This window comes from Medicago truncatula, chromosome 7 (genome assembly GCF_003473485.1).
Source record: "Medicago truncatula cultivar Jemalong A17 chromosome 7, MtrunA17r5.0-ANR, whole genome shotgun sequence".
In the NCBI taxonomy this organism is placed as follows: domain Eukaryota; kingdom Viridiplantae; phylum Streptophyta; class Magnoliopsida; order Fabales; family Fabaceae; genus Medicago; species Medicago truncatula.
This window is the reverse complement of record NC_053048.1, coordinates 22,092,308-22,100,423: the sequence shown is the minus strand read 5'-3', so window position 1 is coordinate 22,100,423 and position 8,116 is coordinate 22,092,308. Positions and strand designations below refer to the sequence as shown.

The 8,116-nt window shown below is 37.6% G+C and overlaps 1 non-coding gene across 1 annotated transcript; it reads right to left on the bottom strand.

Annotated features, from left to right (window-relative positions):
• Positions 1 to 942: 942 nt before the first annotated feature.
• On the bottom strand, positions 943 to 1,049 carry LOC112416822 (small nucleolar RNA R71). The gene has a single exon (XR_003007337.1). It is a non-coding gene; the product is annotated as a small nucleolar RNA R71 (small nucleolar RNA).
• Between the last annotated feature and the right edge of the window lie 7,067 nt (positions 1,050 to 8,116).

Below are 8,116 nucleotides of genomic sequence, written 5' to 3'. Positions count from 1 at the left end.
TGGTTGCTAGAGGAACATAAGAGAAACTGTCTTGAGAAATTAGGTCTAACATAACATTATAAGCTTATAGTTTTGCTTTGAGAAGTAGAGGAAACCAACGATCCCAAGACTCTTTTTATTATTATCTTTCAAACGCTTGAAAACCCTCAACTTACAATTCTCTTCTCTTTTAATCATCTTTAAAGGTTAATTAAATTGAACTACTCCTTGTCGGAACGATACTCTTTTATACTACTTCGGTAAGACCGTGCACTTGCGGTTTTATCTCATCAAGTTTTTGGCACCGCTGCCGGGGAGTTATTGTAATTTGATTAACTTTTCAATAGTGGTTAGTCTAAATATATATATATATATATATATATATATATATTCATAAAATATTTTATTTCCTTTTCTTACCTTTTTATTTTTTATTTTTTATATATTTATAATATATTTTATTTCCTTTTCTTATCTTTTTATTTTTTATTTTATATATATATATCTCTCTCTCTCTCCCTCCCTTTCTCATTATTTTTTATTTTCTATCTTTAACCGTTTTGATTTCAGGCATGGCTCAAAGACAATAATAACGACATGGATGAGAAACGTGCTCTCAAAGAGTATGCAATCACATCTTCAGATGAGTCGTACGATGCTATTGTGTACCCAACGGTTGAGGGTAGTAAATTTGAAATAAAGCCTGCACTTATTTACCTAGTGCAGCAAAATCAATTTTTCGGATCACCCACTGAGGATCCGAATCTTCATGTTTCAATTTTTCTAAGACTCAGTGGAACTTTGAAGGCAAACCAAGAGGCCGTAAGACTGCACCTCTTTCCTTTCTCTTTGAGGGATAGAGCTAGTGCTTGGTTTCATTCATTGCAAATTGGTTCTATCACTTCATGGAACCAAATGAGGAAGGCATTTCTTTCCCAATTCTTTCCCCATAGTAAAACTGCTCAATTGAGAAGTCAAATCACACAATTCACTCAAAAAGATGGTGAATCTCTTTACGATGCGTGGGAGCGTTTCAAAAAAATGCTTAGGCTTTGCCCCCATCATGGTTTTGAGAATTGGCTTATTATCCACACTTTTTATAATGGTCTTTTGTTTTCCACAAAAATGAATGTTGATGCAGCTGCAGGTGGAGCTTTAATGAATAAAACTTTCACAGGAGCATATGATTTGATCGAGGACATGGCACAAAACCACTATCAGTGGACAAGTGAGAGAGTTATCGCTGATGTTACTCCTCCACCCTCTAAAAAAGAGGCAGGTATGTACCAGGTTTCTACCCTTGATCATCTATCTACTAAGGTGGACACACTTCTTCAAAAATTTGATAAATTAACTGTAAGTGTCGTCACACCTGCTCTTGTTTCACCACCTTGTGAATTTTGTGGAATACTTGACCATACTGGTGTTGAATGCAAACTAGGTCGTGTTGCTAAAAGTCCCGAGCAAAATTCTTATACCTTTGGACAACACACAACACCACCCGTGTATGCAAACAACGAACGAGTCCCTCAGAAATCCAGCTTGGAAATTTTACTAGAAAAACATGCTATGGAGCAATCCAAGCAATTTCAAGAACTTAAAAATCAAACTGGATCTTTGAATGACTCTTTTGTCAAGCTTACATCTAAAGTGGACTCCATTGCTATTCACACTAGAATGCTAGAAACTCAAATCTCTCAAGTAGCCCAAAAAGTAGCTACTTCCTCTCCAACCCTCGAAGTCTTTCCAGGTCAAACTGAAGCCAACCCCAAAAGCCTTATAAATGCTATTCAACTTAGGGACGGTAAGCAGTTAGAGGACACCATTATGAAAACTAAGACAATTGAGGGTGAGATAGAGAGTGAAAAGCAACAAGGTGAGAAAGTCATAGGAGAGAGTGATAAGCCAATCGTTTCACCACCTTATAAACTCAAAATCCATGTCCCACAAAGGCTTGCTAAGCCTAACTTCATAGTGATTGAGAGTTTTTCCACCCCTTGTGTGATTGAGAGTGAAACCATTGAAAAAGCTATGTGTGATTTGGGAGAGAATCTCAGGTTGATGCCACTATCCCTTTGGGAAAGATTGGGTATTGGGTAGAGAAACCTTCTAATCGTCAAGCTAATGACTCTAAAAGAGCGCTTCGTGGGAGGCAACCCACGGGTTTAACCGCTTTTGTTTTGTTTTGTTTGTTTTTAATTGTTTTTGTAGGTAATTGTCCGAGTATGATTCGAGAAAACGGAGAAATTTTGAAGTCCCGGTCTCCAGAACCTTGGCACGGCCCGTGCCAACCTCAGCACGGCCGTGCCCGACCTCAGGTAAGGTTAAACCTCATTTTCCTTGATCTTCTTCCCTCATTCTTCAAACCAAACCCCTCTCATCCCTCCAACTTCTCTCTAAAACCTCCATAACCACAAAACCTCAAACCTCCACATCTCCATCAAACCTTCACCAATTCACAAAATTTCTTACCCAATTCAACCATAAAAACCATAACCACCACAACCATCCATACAAAATCAACTTTCATCCACCCAATCCAAAAAACATTCACTAACCCCAACCTTCACCAAAAGCACACCAAGTCCAACCAAGGTCAAGGCTATGGCTTCCAAAAGAAGTGGAAAAGAAGTTGCAACATCTTCAAGAGGACCTCCCCCAAAGAAGCAAGTACCGGCAAATAATCATGGCATAATATTCAAGGACAACAAGAAAAAGGATAGGTATAAAAATCTCATCTCTACACCTTTACATCCTTGCAGGTACCCTGATAATTATGACTTGGTTACATTAGGCCTTAGTGACAATGTGTTTAAATTTCTAAGACGATTAGGGTGGGTTGCTATGTTAAGACCTATGCGGGGTTATGAAAATTTCACCTATGAGTTTTTAAGTTCTATCGTTTTTACAAAGGATAGGATGAATTTTGTTAACCCTAATCATAGAATCTCTTTCCGGCTTATGAACATTGATTACGAGATGTCTCTCCAACACTTTTGTGATGAGATAAGCTTCGCTAACGCGGGGTTCATCCACGACTCTTGGGATCAAAGTCTTAAGTCGGTTGACTATCAACCCGCCACCTTTTGGGAACATATCACCGACCTTAGGCAATTTAACACACGTTCAAACAAAGCTAACCATATTCACAACCCGGTGCTTAGGTACCTTCAAAGGGTAATGACTTGCACTATTTGGGGTAGGACCGAATTGGGGAACACTAGGACGGATGAACTCTTCATGTCGTGGGCCATGCTTAACAACCACCCCGTTAACACATGCTTTTACTTGCTTGATTACCTTTCCCGTGACGGTAATAGGTTTGATAGTAGGGAAGAGATAGTTGTGGGTGGTATCATCGCATACATAGCTAGGCAATTGAGAGTGGGTGAGGACCAAGGGATTACCAAAATTGAGGGAAACAATAGGCTTAACATAGAGACCCTTATCTTTATGAACTTCATTAAGCCCCATCCACCCATGTCCTACGCACTCAAACTCCATGTGCCTATTTTGATTATACTTTCTAACCCATCTCGGACTAACACCGAGGTGGAAGAAAATTTGTTGTATGTTGTTGATGATCCCCAGGTACATGAAGAACACGATAATGAAGGCGAGGAAGATGCACATTTGCACCAAGAAGAGGAAGGTGCACAATTGTACCATGATGAGGAGCACCATGACCATGATGCCGGATAAACAAATGAAAATGCAAGATGGGCATGGATGCATACCGAGGCCGAGAGGATAAGCACCAAGCAACTAAGGCAAGGTGTTGAATTGTCGGGACTAAGGAATTATGTCCTAAGGGGCAACCGCATATCCGAAGAAAATAACCAAATGCTTCGGAACATGATGCACCATTTTCACCTCCAAGGTCCTCCCTATAGAACTCAATGAAAAATGTGAGCTTTCATCTTCCTCTCTTCTCTTACTACTCCTCCTCCTCCTCCTCCTCCTCCTCCTTCTTCTTCTTCTTCTTCTTCTTCTTCTTCTTTATTTCTCTTATTTTGAATCATTGAGGACAATGCTTCTCCTAAGTGTGGGGGGAGCCTAATAAAGTGTCTTTAGTCGTAGTGTTTTCAAACTCCCTTGAACTTTATTCTTTTGTTTTGTTTTATTGTGAAAGGCATGGTTAAGTAGCTTGTTTTTATTGAAAAATATCATGACACAAAAATTTTCATTGTCTCCTCTTATTTGATTGATTCTTGTACATAAAAGCAAACTCTTGTGTTTTAAGTCTTCTTGATATACCCACATCTTGTTTTAAAGTGAATAAAATTCTCCAATGAGAAAAACACAAAGTTGCTTCCCTTGAGTAAATGTATGAATAGGTATTTTAAGGAAACACGTTTTAATCTTAGTGGTGCATTAACCTTTAAAGATTCTCAAAGTGCCAGTAGTATAAGTTAGTATAAGGGAGTTTGTCATACCCCAAATTTGGACCATTTGAAATCTTTCTTGTCCGCATTTTATATTAGTCCAGATTCTCTTTTATGCGTTTTTTTTACCTTTTAAAACTCGTGTTTTTCGTCATTAATCATTTAAAGACTTTCATCTGGCATTTAAGTCCTCGCTTGCTTTTTTTTACAATATTTAAAATCACTTCATTTGAATTTTTATAAACGCATTTTATAATCCTTTTAGTCATAACAGGCAAGCCATTTTAAAATGGCTAATTGTATTTTAAAAGGCGTGTCTTTTTAATCATTTCAACCGAAATTTCGGCAGGGAGGATACTTTGAAGTACCTCATGTCAGATTTCGAAGGGACTTTTTATTTTCTTTTTTTTAGGTTAGTTTGTTTATTATTATTTTATTTTTTATTTTTTAGAAAAAAAAAACAAAGAAATGAAAGTCACGTGAGTGACTTTCTTCCTTCCTCTTTTTTATTTTTTATTCATTTTGTTTTTGTTTTATTTATTTATTTATTTATTTGTTAAAGTCTTTTTCTCCAAGTCTCAGCTGCAGGGGCATTTTGGTCATTGATTTGTACCAGAGCCAACCCTAGTTTGTCACTATAAATACACTGTCAATCATTGGGAAATGGGCCAGAAAAAAACACTGTAGCCGCGTCAGAGTCAGAAAACGGGTCAGATTGGTCCCCATCACATAGAAAACACTGTTCCCTTTTCTCTCTCTTTCCAAATACGAATCAAACACCAAAAAAATCACAAAAAAGATGAACATTACCAACAACATTCATGAATATTCATGAACATTCATCCTCATAATTTTTTACCAGAAAATCAACATAAACACCACAAATCCATAAAACCAACTCAAATCAACACATAACAAAACAAAGCAAACCGAACCGGAGCAAAAGGGACGCGCCGGAACCGAATCGGAGAGAGAGCAGATCCAAACTTGGAATCTGCGTGAGGTCGCGAAGAAGAAAGGGACGCGCCGGACCGGAGCAAAAGGAGCAGGTTGGAGCAAAAAGAACAGTTCGTGACGGATTCAACTCGAGGTAAAGATGTAGAAACTTTCTCTTTCACGTTTTTGTGCTTTCTTTGTAAAAAAAAAAATTAATTTCAAACTCAGATCTACTCCGTTTGGGACTTGTTTTCAAAAATCTAAGCTCGGATTCACGTAAAGCAGGAAAATGGATGTTTAAAAGTGCAAAAAATTTCTGAATCGGAGCAAATTTTTTTACTCCGGCGGCGGCGCCGCCACCGTAAGGCGGCCGGCCACCGCGCCGTAGTTGGACACCAATCGGAGAAGATGACCGGAATTCTAGAGAGAGGTCAGACTCTCTCTCTCTAGAATTCAAAGGGGAGAGAAGTTTTTTTTATGTTTTGTGTTGTTTTTTGTTGAAGTCCCTTTTTATACTACACTTGTTTTTGTCCAATCATATATACGCGCGTACATGCTCTTTGGTGCTCCCTCGCGTTATGAGCCATCAGATCTGGATCGTTCCTTGATCTGATGGCTACTGTGTGTTTTGTTTTTGAATCATGTGTGTGTCTATTTGGGTGAACATTGGTATGCTTTCTGTTCAAACCGTCGGATCTATGATCTGACGGTCACTGTGTTTCCTGTGTTATTTCTCTGCTTTTGAGCTTTTTTTTTAAAACCATTGGATCTTAGATCCTATGGCTGTGATGAGATCTTGGGATTCAGATCTGGACCTCTGGATTCATCCAACGGTCCAGATTAGATCCTGCTGAGCCAATTTTGTTTTTTTTAATTAAGTGTTCTTTATCATTTTTTAATACTTTTTACACTTTTTTCTGACATTTTAATGCTTTTAAAAATTCCAAAAAATATTGTTCTTATCATCTTAATTTTCTCTAATTTTTAAAATCCATCCTATTTGTTTTCTTTTAAAATTTTTTATTTATTTCTTATATGATGATCTTAATTGTTGCTTGTCTTTATTCCTTGCTTTTTATTTCTTATGTCTCATTCACCATGATATTTCTTATGCTTACTAACAATTTAATTTTTGTCTTGAATCATAGCATACACATTTAATTTTCTCATCATCTTATTTCGTCATTGACTTAGTATGTATAAATAGGGAATTGATGTAATTTTATTTCTTGCATTTTTATTTTGGCATAAAGGCCTTAGGGTTGTATTTAGGAATTGATGTAATAATGTAGGTAACACACGCACCGACACTTGCACCGACACTACCACAATTTATTTACCGCTTTCCGTTCGCTTTTACGACGTTACGTTAGTTTAGAAAAATCATTTTTCTTAAAAAAAAATCAAATATGCAAAACTTCAAAATCATTTTCTTAACAACATTTTCTCTTTATTTTCTTAATCAAACTCTCAATCAATCTTAATTCAACTTCAACCATTTTTAAATTTTAAAATCAATCAACCTCACTTGTTTTCTTTATCTCATGCCTTGAGGCCTCTTTCTCTTCTTAAAACCCATTTTCAAAAAAATCTTAAAATCAACCTAACCCACCAAAGAAATTCTTGAGTGGAACTACGTCGGTTTTGATCCCTTTCCCAAAAAGGGTACGTAGGCAGAGGACTTGTCCTTCCAAATCAAATAAAAATAACCAAAAACATACTTCTTCTCCCTCCATTCTTTCACTTAGATTTTAGGTAATAATTTTTCAAGTAAGCCAAATGAATTTAGCACAAGATAATTTAGGTAAGCGGTTCCTTCGGAGTACCGAAGTCGTTTAGGGTGCTTAACACCTTCCCTATTCGAAACCAACCCCCGAATCCAAAGTCTCGATAAGGGTTTTTACTCATTTTTTCCCTTCCCACGAATAAAAATTGAGAGTTCAAAGATTGACGATTCAAATCAATTAAAATGGTTTGATATCCGAAAATCGCGAGCACAGAAATGGCGACTTCACTGGGGACTTAGTCTTACGCGGGTTAAACCCACCTTACTTGTTTTTTACTTGTGCTTTACTATTTCTTATGCCTTGTAAATACATGCCTAAATGCTATTGCTTTCACGTGAGTGGTGAGATAAAGCTCCACACCCGAGCTTGAGGGAAACATAAGATAGGAGTGGTAGACTCATAGTGGCATACCGAGAGTATACTCGTGTCTTGTCACACGTGAGATAACCACACTTAGCAAAGGAGCTTGAAGTAATATATGTCGGCGTGTGTTTTCACGTTTAGACTTTATTACTCTTAAGTTTCCAATGAAGCTAAGAACCTTTTAGTAACCCTTAACCCATCTAGGCCTTTTAGGATGTAGTGCGGTGGCTAACCGGGTGTTTTCTCGGAATTAGTCGACACGCGATACTACACTCAAATAAGACTTTCCTACGAACGTTGCTGGACCGGGTGTTTTCTCGGTATCCGATAATATTCGGAAGTGGTCAATGACTTTGGGAACCTCGGTAGAACCCTTGTTACAAGTGCAATTTAAACCATAGTCCTTACCAGATGGCGTTGTTACCCTTGACTCCAACATTGTGGAACTTACCCTCACCATGTATTCTATGTACTTGAGCATTATCATACATACATGCATTCATTCATAAACATATTTTCTCATCCATTGAAATATTGAAGGACTTATATAGGTTTTTTTATAAACATCATAGGTTATGGAGGTTGTTGGAAGGAGGACCCACGGGTATAAATTCAAGGCACCGGATACAGAGAGTTTAGAGGGTTTGAGGGGTTTGACGAAGATGT